Here is a 12184-nt window from a genome sequence, read left to right as displayed (position 1 = left end):
GCTTGAGCAAGAGCTGGGAATTGTAACAACTTGGACCAAAGAGATGTGCGACATCCAATTTGATTCAGTGCAAAAAAAAATTAGACTAATGTCATGAGGTAAGAAACATCAAAATACAAACACTCCTTGAAAAGCCACCCCTTGCCCATTGCATTAATGTTACCCACCCCTAGGCCAATCTGCTTTCCTGGTAAGCCATTTCTGGCAGAGCTCTTGTGTAAAGGGTGGTTTCTGATCTTGCACTCTGGCAAATATCCCATTCAAGTTTCAACAAGGGAGAAGTATTTCATTGAGGAATTAGCATTTGCTTAACCCACCCTCACAAAAAAAGGAGCAAAGTGGTTCATTAAAAATAAATACAGCAGAATTAAATAATCCCATGACTCAGGGTTGAACCAGAGTTATGATGCAAATCTACTAGTGACTCCAACTCGCATCTGTTCAAATTAAAGGGCAAAACCACTCTAATCTTGTTAGGTCTTGCATATTCTGACAACACCACCCAAACTGGAACAGCAACATAATTTTCCAGTTGTCTCCACACTTTGCTTTCTTGTGGTCAGAACCTAAGAGTAGCTCTGACAAAAAGAGAGGGCTGCTTCCCAAAATTTTTCCTTTGTAAATATATTTCCTATTCATGCTTCTAGGCACACAACATCACCTCCAGGATCGTGAACCTTTTATGACCATGACCTATAGCTTGGAAATTACAGTTTATTATGAAATGAAGATGCTAGCTCTGTCCTCAACTCACCCACAAAAGGTCCTGCACAGATTACTTCATTAAGTCTTCTCTGTCTCCCTTTCCCCACCTCAAAACCACAAGAAGCAAAGCAACATAGCTCAGTAGAGGAGGAATAATGATAATTACATGGAGCTTCTGCTTGGTTTGTATTATCTCAGCACTGCAAGGCCCCAGTTCTGTTCACAGGTGAGGAGTCGTCAGGGGACCAGTTCTGTTTGGCCTGAACCCTTCTGCATGCTCCGTAGGGAAATGAGACCATGCGATACAAGCATCGTTGAATGGGCTTAAGCTGCCTGTCTCAAAGAAGTTAAGTAATAGGCTGCAAAGGAAGCCTGGTACTGAGCTACTGATACTCTTTAAGGATTCCATTACCGAGCACATGACTAATGACCTTCACCGCAAGAGATGCAGCCTAGGGACATGTGCGCCTCATGGGTGTTACACCACAGACCAGTGCCACACGTGTGTCTCATCTGACGCGATTTCCAGCCTCTGGCTTACCCCAATTTTAATTGCTTCCTTTGCTGTCCAAGGGCAGGGAGGCAGCAGAGGCATGCTGGCAGGGCTCACACCACCTTCCTGGGAACGCCGCAGGGGCAGCCGGTCACACAGCCATGGCATGGCCACCACCTTCCTCTGCTCCCCTCCATGGATGCCAGAGCTGCATCCAGCCCCGACACCAGCTCCTGCCTCTGGTGCAGCTTCCAGTTAGGAAAAGTGTGTGGTGAACAGTTTGCAAGCCTTAACAAAGCCCCAGCTGTTTTTATTGAGCCTTCCTGTAACTATTGCTTGTAGAAACGAGCTTTGAGAAAGGTCAGGAACAAGGCTGATTTCTCATTCAAAAGGAACTAATGTGCAAAACAAAGATCTCAGAGAAGCTAACAACCTTCTGTGAGGTTCAGCATAAACTACAGAGACCAGCTGCAAAATAGCAGTTGGATTTCAGCTATAAACAGACCGAGTTTTACAGCAGGTTTATAGATCTATTTTGGTGAAGTTATTTATTCTACAGGAAAAATGCTATTTGTAAGGCCCCGGGAAGGCAAGGGGACAAGAGGAGAAAAGGAAGTCCTGCTTGTGTTGTTAGAAGAAGCTTCACTTCTAGACTCAGAAAGGGACTTTAAAATAAACATTTCACAAAGCTACAAATTTGGAGAGTCTTAAAGAAAATAATGCTGCTTTTTTTTTTTTTTAAGAAAAAAAAGAGCTCACATCTCTGCCATCACAATATTTAAAGCTACTTTCCCGCCTTTAGAAGCACACCCTGTTTTTTGTTTCCTGGCTGGGGGTGGGGAAAAAAACTCCCCAGAGATACAGAAATTACAGCCCAAGGTAAGTAAGAATAGTATGTGTTTCAGCATCTGTGTGAGGCAGTCAGGTAAATGGAATGAAAACTGGACTGAACATAAAGAAGAGGAGAAGAAAGTGATAGAGAGCCCAGGTCAAAGAATCTTTGAAGATTCAGATAAAAACAGTTTAAGACAGGAACATCTACCTGAAGCTGTAAATTCTGTGCAGGCTTATACTGTATATTTTAAATGAATTAATTTCAGTCAGTAAGTTGCTGCATAAAGGTCAGGCTGAAACAAAGGTGGCTCTAACCAAAGGAGGCTTCTAAATGAAAGCAAGCGATATCTGTCATCTTCATCTATTGTAAAAAAAAAGCAAATACTAAACCATGCCATTTCTCATGCTATCCTATTTTGTCCCTCAGAGAAGTCCAGCTTCTTCCATAGCTAAAAACAAAAAGCAGGCTTGTTTAGTTTCTATCAAAACATTTCAAGTGAAAAACAAAAGATGAGGTATTTTGTTTTCATTCTCAGCTTTCTTCAAAACACAAACAATGACAAAGTAGTCTGGAAACCTAATCATGAGTAACAGGCACCCAAACAGCACCAAGACAGGATCATTTCCAGAAGCTCTCATGCCCGTAGGACCAAGGGAAACCAGCACAGTGTCCCTGAAAGACCTTACTCATTCCTTCCAAAGGTGAGGTTTGGGCACCAGGAGCCATAGGTTGTAAGCCTTAAGACTATGCCAGCCACTCATTTATCAGTTACTTGGCTTCCTCTCCCACCATGACCTATTCCACAGACATTTTTTCTTTTTAACTTTTAATCAGATTCAACAGTAACATGATAGCAGTGAGGTAATAATAATGAAAAAACAGGACATCCTTTGCTCAAGGCATCCTAAGAAGGTGCTGTCACCTCAGTCATTCAAAAAAGCCAGTCATCTATTCACAGTGCAAGATGATCGTGCCAATAAATGTGCATGACCCCCTCTGAAAGTTGTTATGAATCACCACATTTCAACATATTATATGATATATTGCCCCTAAGTGAAATTATACCAAGATTATAACTATCAACATGCCTTAGAGTGACCAGTACAAGTCCTATCAGCTTTTTGCTTTCAGCTCCCAATTTTAACAAATGCCCCATTATTTTTACTGCAGAAAACAGCAAGCAGAAGAGCCTCTGCCGAAGGCAGGAAAGCTTATAGCAAACCAGGATCACAGAAGTTCTCCACCTTGCATGTTCCCAGACTCAGTGCCACAAGAAGAGGTCAAAACACAGAATCACAGAAGTACTGGGATTTTGAAATGAAGGTGTAATGAGCTTCACTGCCCATCTTTTTCTTTACTCAGTACTGTCATTTCTTCTGCATGATTGGATTATTTCTTCAGAAGCTAAAGTAGTCTGCGATGCATTTTCTGCCTTCAAAGCACCCATGCAAAGGTAGGCATATAGCTACATTGTTGGAGGAACACAGCTGGGGGCCTGGTGAGAAGAGCTCTAAATCTTCTGCCTTGCAAGGTGAGGTTTTAATGTTGAATCTGTCCCTTTTGATTGGGGATGGAGGGGGGGGGGGTGATTTAGGAGACAGGATTTGCATTTAAAGAATGTAATATTCCTTTAACATAAACTTAAGCTAATATTTAAAAATCCGCTCATATTCTTTTTTCCTCTGATTCTTGATTTTATTCTCTCACCTATATTAATCATGACTGAAGGCTTTTCTTGTTTAACATACAATAAATGCCATATAAAAATTACCTTACCCTGCTATTTCTGTCATTTGTATTATACACTGTATTTAATAATTTAACCACAGAGCATGCTCTGCACTCCTGCTTCATGAAATTTGATGCACAAAGACAATTCTTTTCTTAGAAATAGCAATAGAAATGAGTATTAATGTAATATAATGACCAACTTATTTTCAGAATACACAGATTTGAGGGAAGTAAAAGCACAAATTCAGATCAAGTTCAATAAACCATTTTAGACCAAATACAAAAGAGCACAAGGGCCACCAAGTCAGTTTTGTGTGCTTCTTTTGGTGGACACTGAATGCATGCTATTAGAAAGAAAAGCAAACCATGGAAATTTTTTAGATTCACTTTCTAGGAGGCAAATTAATGACATTTTAACACTTCCTAGCTTGTTCAGAGTCCCTTAGAGTTGCATTTCAGAAGGGTGCAGTTCCACATTAGTATGTCCAGCAGCAAACCTCTCTAATTTTTATTATCTTTAAGCAGGAACCATTCGGACAAGCAGCCGTGCTTGTGGGCAATACATGCCACCCAAAGAGCCGTGCTGCTGCCCAGAAAGGGGCTAATGACCAAGCAGGGATTCTGCCAGGAAGGACTGGCCCCAGAGAAACATTAACACTGACAGAGTACCTTCAGTTTGCAAGAGCTGACATCCCATGTGGTTTAGGCAAATTTTCAATGTTATCTTTCATCTCAGCACAGAAGCTCAAAATGTATCCTGCTGGATCTGGGAAATGTGGTAAAGTGATATGTGCAATCGGGGACTTACTTGAAGCAAGTAACTCCCATTATCTAGGAACCATTGTAAGGATTGTAATGGGAGAATCATCCAGTATTTTACCAGGTTTTGGGGTTGGGGTTTTTTTTTGTTTTGGTTTTGGGGAATTTTTTTTGGTAAAAGAATAGCAGGTTTTTCTATTTGGTTTTAACAAGCAAGCTGTCCTTTTAGAGATTAATCCAAAAGAAGACTTTAACTTTACCATTTTTATTTGAAGTCTTCCTTTTCATTGGTTACTACTTCTCCTGCTCCATGCCTGCAACTAGGCTGTTAAAACATATTTAATTAATGGTATATGATGCATCCATGCCTCTCGAATAAGCAGCTTTCTGGTTTTCTAAACACAGGTTTCCACTTACTGTTAAGTTTCAGAAAATATTTTAGCAGGATAGAGCCATGATTTAGTTGATACTGGTTACATTTTCCACAGACTGATCTGTCTTTTCTTTCAACTTGAAATGATGAACCAATAAACATACATTTCAAGGCTAATGTAATCCTTTTAAAAGCTTAATCTGAGGTGATTTGCCTAAGAGAACTGCAGTCTTTTATCAGAGTTGCAGAGAGCACCTGAGCAATATTCAGCTCAGTTGCCTGAACAGCAGTGTAAATACAGGTTAGGTATTGAATTCAGAATTTCAGTCCGAGTAGAGAACTTAGACCTTATCATCAGTGTAATGGAAAAGAGTCAGAATAATTTTCTATCTCTATACAAAGTGTTTTCTTTTTCCATTTAGTCTTCAGCAATTAACAACACTTATTTTAATTCATCCCAAATGTCTTCGACATCTTGGTAGAAAGCCAAAAACCTTTTCTTGAACATCTTGTGCTCAAGTGTCACATCTGAAACAGCTGATACTTTAAAGTCCTGCTACGCTTTAGTTTTTGATTTGTGATACATGCAAGAATAAATCTAGATATCAGAAAAAGATTGCAAAAAGTCATCACTCAACCAAACTTCTGATTTTGATACCCAAACCAAATAAAAGCAAAGGCCAAAACAAGTCTTTTAAAAAAGGCTGAGATTTTCTCTGTGTTATAAGAGTCGGAAGTATTATAACACTCCCATTGCTATGGTACCCACGGCAACAGTAACTAAACTGAAAGACTGACAGTTTCTATGTCGGTGGTGATGTCAACAGCATTATTCCCAGAAATTAAAAGACGAAGAATTCATTTTGAAATATTCCAGTCTATATTTTCTAAAGTAACTGTGATCTTGAATCTCCCCGATTCTGCATAGGCAGCATGCAGAGCAGCTCAGAAGGCTTCAGGCAGCATTGAGGACTTCCTCTCTGAAAACCCAGATCCCGCATGGTGCCTTAAAACTATTGGCAGACAACACCAATACTCATTTTGGCAAATCATGCCATGCAATTCCAGCCTGTGCCTATAGCAGTGAAGTCTTCGTGGATCATCCATGATCCACATGCAGGTTTAGGTCACAATACTCAAAGTAAATTTTAAACAGCTCTTTTCATGGCCAGGGGAAGGATGGGGGTAGTTGCAGCATCTACCTTAGGGACCTACTGCAGGACCAGTCTCATGCACCTTCTCAGTCTTTCACATCACAGATGTGTAAGCAAATGGTGGCACCAATAAACCTTTGGAGAAGGGACAACAGAGTATCTATGAGTCACATCCTAGGAATCCTTTTTTGCTTCCTTCCTGGGCTGCCAGATACCTGTCTGATCACTGCGTGCCACATGGCAGGGGCAGCTCTGGTCCAAGGGGATTTTTAATCCCAGCGGGAAGCAACAGCATGAGGTGGCCTCCTCTGCCAATTACTCATGGTGCAGGTTGCCTGGGACAGCAATGGCCTGAACCCTAGGTGTCATCCCTGTGGGACCACTGACTGCCGCAAGAGGACGCACCCCTATCCAGCTGCTGCAACATCTGCCGGCTGCCCATCACATCCGAGATGAAGGGAGCAGCCCTGCCCTTCGCCAAAGCAATGCTCCTGCTCCAAGCTGCCTGCCTGAGGAAAGGCTTTCCCTGCCTTGCCCAACTACTGAGGTGGGCCAAGTACCCCAGGTGCTCAGCTGGACAATACAAAACCCCTGCAGACATCCAGTCTGAGTCCTGGATTTTCTGGCCAGCTGACATTCGCCTTCAGGAGTGCAGTCACTGACCTCCACAGCATCCAGCACACACAGGGATTCACTGGGTGTCTCAGCCTCTCCCACCAACCCTCATGCCTGTCCTACTTTCCCATCCTTGCAGACATCTCTTGCGTGCCCACATCCTTCAAAATTCCAGAGGAGCTGCATGGCTGTGGAGAAGCCAGGCGCGGACATGGGTGTGCGCCTGCCTGCAGTGTCTTCTCCCAGTTCCAGGCCCCTAGGCCATCCCTGCTGTAAGTGGGGGTGGCAGGGGGCACTCAGCCACCTCTCTTTCTATTCCCCCAGTACACCGGGGCTGCCCATGTTCACCGACATCAAACAGGGGTCCCAAGTAATGTGGTCAGACAAGTTGAAAAAAATCAGGAGTATCTTCTGGCAGTGCAGAAAAGGTAAGGTTATGCATGAGATGATTTGGATGAAGAATATAAATACATTAGAAGTATCAGTGTTTAAAGCTAGCTAAAATAAAGAACGAGATTTGAAATTGAAAACAGATCCTGTATAAGCTTGAGAACTGTTCCTATGCAAAAATCATCTGTCAGCAGAAATAGCCTAAGGAATGTTTCTGTTGATTCAAACCCTAAGTCAGCTACAACTTTATGCAGGTGTATCTGAAGTCCTTAAAAAATTGAAAAGACTGCTTTTCTGGCTGACTCTCATGACTAATACGTGTATTTTTTTAACCAATCAGAAGGAGCTGTCCCTAGAGGCTGGGAGGCACTGGGCAGAGGTCCTGCTCATGCACATTGGGCATCTCAACTTTAAATAGGTACCAGAGCTAGACAGCATGAACAGGCAATATCTCATAGTACCAGATCAAATTCAGCCATACTAGAGTCCATCCTCACTCTTTTCTTTAGATTTTGCTTTATTAATGACAAACTGACAGATTAAACATCCTCCTCTGGTCTATTTACTCTCTGTGCCAGTCGCAGGGCTGTTTGAGCTCACAAACCAAATAATATTTGAAGATGGTTTTCCAAGATGATCTAACAAAGGAAAATAATCATGTACCTATGCCAAATGAGGCCACAAACACACATAGCCCTTTCCAAGCAGAAGTAATGGCTTGCCAAAAAGACATACTCTGGTTTAGGTAAGTTCCACTGCTGATTAGAGACAGGCACATACATAATTATCAAAACTGATGACATCGGAAAGATTGAGGCAGTGATGTAATTACTTCTGGATACCACTGACTCTGTGAGGGATGGACGATTACTTTTTTTCCCCCCATGCTAATAGTTTTCTCCCTCAACCACATCACACACCCTCACAGAAAGGCTGCTACCACCTCTACATCCCTTTGCCTTATTTACCACCTGTGGCTGCAGCAGTACTCAGCACAAGACTGCGGCACTTCAAGCCGTGTGCTCAATGGATCGTCAGAATATGTTTGCAAAATTATCCATTAAGACAAAGCATCACTTTACAAGATGAAGAATCACATGCTTAATTGCCTTCTCTGAACAAGCAGAGGTAATTGCAAAGTATCTTGTGTTGATGATGACTCTAACATGTAGGCCCGACAGGAGAAATGAGTCTGAGATGTATTCAGTATGGGACTACAGAAAGCAGTGACTCTGCAATCAGAGCTGTTTTTCTTATATGAAAAAAAAGATTACTCACCCAGTGCTGACTGTTGAAGAAGCAAAAGAAAAATTCAAGGAGCAAACGAGCAATACATTCAGCTGAATATTGTTGCACTCCAGTGGGGAAGAGCAAAGTTTTTACTATTAATTGCCTAATCATACAATGTTTTCCCCTCACGTGTAGCAAACCATTTGCACGGACCATTCAGAGATGGAGCCATTTACCTACAGCTGAGACACAGGAGGAGATTTATTATGCTCGTGTACGTCGGCCATTTCCAAAACTTCATGCAAAGTTGTACAAACATCCAAGGAGGTCTCAGCTAGGGTAAAGTTTCATTTTCTTGCCTGATACGCTAAAGCTGTGTTTCCCTCCTCAGATCAGAAGAGCTGTGTTTTCCCTCCCCAGATTAGCAGGACTTAACAGCAAAACAGTTTTGATTTCCAGAGGCTACTAAGGGACTTATATAATTATATATATTCTGCTTCAGATAATTAACCCTAGATTTTAACAGCCACACAAATGAAACAAACATCCCAAGAAGCTACACAGCTAGAATTCTTGCAAAGTTTTAAGCCTGTGCCTCTCTGTTGCCTGTTCCACTCTCAAAATCTCCTTTGGTAGTCATTAGATCCATTGCTTGCATGCCAAGAAGGGATGCACAAGACAGATGTCACTTGTTAACTTTTTTTTCCAAGGATTCAGGAAAAGCAGAGAGCATTTTGAGCTCTGGAACCAAGAGTGAGAGCTCACAGCTGAGGCTCTAGGGGTCGGTCCGTGACATCTCCTCAACTCTCTACAACCAGACATAGATGACCAAAGCTGCAGGACCTGAATGGTTTTAATTAGGGTTTCCCAGACAAGCTGCATGCCAGATACTTCACACGTTACTGAAACACTGCCTGAACAGACAACCATCTCTTTGTGCTCACATACAACGCACAGAGCTCAGAGCTGCTGCCAGCTACTGCTGCTACCACCAGTGGCAATACTGGTGTAAACTAATTTGGGGAAACATGCTTCGAAGTGAAGATCTAGCATCAGCAATGAACAATAAGGAGATGGCGGAGGGCAGAGGGAGTTCCAGCAGAAGATAAAGGATTTATGTGGGCAGGCAGTGCTTGCTGAGTCGAGGTGTGAGAGCAGCCTGGAGGCACCGGTCAGGAGCCTCCCATGCTTTGTGCACCAGCCCATAGGCAGGAGGACCATCAGAGCAACTACCAATGCCAAAAAAATGCATTTCTTGCACTCAGTAGAGTTCATGTAATAGCAACAAAAAAAGAAAAGAAGCTGGCAAAGCAGCTGTGAGTGTGGCCTTGCTTATGGCAGAGATGGCTAGAGCCCAGTGCTGTCCAGCCACGCTCTAAGAGAGCTCCCAGCCTTATGAACCCAAAGGCTCTTAACTTCCCATGGAAAATGATACCCTGTGACAAACGCAAACCCCTGTCGCTAGCGGCGAGGTCATCAAATACATGGGAGCAGGAAAGAAAACTAAAAATAAAGCACAACTTTCAAAAGAAATTAAACCCATAGCTTAGCATTTACCAGACAAGAATATTAATTGCTTGCAAATATTTGGAGATCAACGAGTATTTGTAAAAGTGCTTGTGGCTCCTAAAACATCGATCAATATTAACAGGATTATGAAATTTCAAATGCCCAAGTGCATTTCCTTTCCTCCCCTAATGCTCCCTCCAGCATGTTTCAGCCATGTAGCGAGGGGATAGAAATAGCATCATCAGGGTTTCTAAACCAAGCCCGGAGTAAGAATAGCAAATAATCCAGAAAATATTAAGCAAACTATATATAGCATATGAAAATGACTAATGTCACATACATCTGGAGGAAATTAGAGTTAATTTGAAATAATGAACTAACCAAGCAGGGCCAGCTTCATAGTCGCTCTTATTTGTGGTGGCCAGCGCTAGCAACAGTCAAAAGACAGGTCCATATTTGCATGCTCCATACTGCTGTCGCTGCAGCTCTGCGTAATTAATTCTATCACATCCCCCATCATCCAGACGTATTGCCTAATATGTAAACATAAATTGCTACATTTCTTCTAATCTCTCTCCCATCCAAACCACAGATATCTCCTGTATGCAGCATATTACTAAAACTTCGATGAAGGCAGAAGTTAATAACTGGTTTCTCCATAGGAAAACATTTTATGCCATGAAGGGATTTATTATCTGAAGTCAGGCAGGCTGCAAAGTTTGCTGATGAGAAACAACCCCTCTGCCGCATTCAACTGTTTTGACAACTGTTAAATACGAGCGATGACACACTTGAAATACCTGGTCTGAAACAAGAGAAGATGCATATTTCACATTAAAAGCTTTCTTGTACTAACTCCTGGTTTTGCGTGTATTAGCACCAATAGCAGAACAGCACTTGGTACAGATGAAAGTAGAATTGGACTTGTAACCTTTAATGCGAGTCAGACATGATTCATACATAAAGCCATGTCATTCCTACCTGTACTTGCTTATTTCATAATAAATAATGAACATTTTAAATACTGCCTAACTGGCATGGGATCCACAGCCTTGCGCTTGCATGCTGGCAGTCCAAGCCTAGGGCAGGGCATGAATGAAAAAAGCTGTTGCTGCTGAACAGGGAGGGGCTCACTAAAGGCACTCCAGAACCCCAGCCAAATCCACAGTGGGCCAAACATAGGGATCTCTCCACCTCTCCTGGCTTCCAGCCTGAAGCCACCCCATTTCCTCCACTACCTTTTCCTTCTGAGCAGCGAAGCCACCACATTGGGTCAAGGAGGCCAGTCAGAGGCTTCAGCTCACGAGGGAGAATCCCTGCGCTCAGCAGTGAGACTCACCCAGCGTGACGACAACTCTCCAGCATCCCCCCAGAATTTCTTCAGGGACACAGCAGACTGGGAAAAAAAAAGCTCTAGAACATCTCAGTGCACAGACTTATGCTTGAAAAGATGCTAATACCTCAATAATGCGATACAAAAGGGCGACAGGAAACCACAATGGAATCTCTTTGTAGGTAGCTTGCCAATAGTCTACACAATAGCTTGCATGAAGTGAATACTGAAAGGATAAAAATAAGTTTGTTTACAAAGGCCAGCAGAAGGCCTCTGAGAAAGAGTAAGAGTAAAGACTCATGTATTTGTTGTGCAGCATTTTATGGGCAGGTGGAAAACACCGTTCTGTCCTCAGATAGGCCCACCACGTATTAGCAGCCCACCAAAATAAAGCTGAGACTTTTTTTTTTATTGTGTGGATTTCTTTAAGTCTAGCTTTGAGGCTTGGCTAGCAAAATGGACTTTTCTCCCTTGATACAGACCACTGATATCTCATGAATATTATAACATGTCCAAGCCCAAGCAACTGCAAGCAGAGTCAAGTGCTTGCAAGCAGTCCGTTACAGCAAACAGGGCTATGAACACTGGTATTTATGGGATTTGTCTCTCTAAAGGCAATTACCAGATGCCAGTGCCCCAAGATGAAACCACACTGTTAAAATCTAAACATTTCACACAGCTGCTTCCAGCACAGGGCAGTGACTTTTCCGACTCTAGAAAGCTACCATAGCTGGTTAGATAACTGTGGAAATTCAGTCTAGAAAAGCAAAGCAAGTGAAGAAGCAACAGGAAATTTCACTTGGTATTTTTTCAATGACAACCAGCACGAGTTTTCAGCTGTTCTCATTTACACGTTCCAGCCTGACATACGCAGTTTAGCGAATACCGTGGCTTCCCTATGAAGCTAACAGCTCAAATAGCAGCACAGACTCAAGAAAGGTTATCCCACCCCAAAGTGAATTTCCCAGCCTCGTGGTGTGAAAAGTACCACTGTTAGATCAACAGCGAAGCACACCATGTTTTCTATTAATTAGTACTACAGACCTTTCGGGGCAGG

This window comes from Egretta garzetta, unplaced genomic scaffold, assembly GCF_000687185.1.
Source record: "Egretta garzetta isolate BGI_Z169 unplaced genomic scaffold, ASM68718v1 scaffold278, whole genome shotgun sequence".
Classification (NCBI taxonomy): domain Eukaryota; kingdom Metazoa; phylum Chordata; class Aves; order Pelecaniformes; family Ardeidae; genus Egretta; species Egretta garzetta.
The sequence above is the reverse complement of the archived record's forward strand: the minus strand, read 5'-3'. Positions refer to the sequence as shown.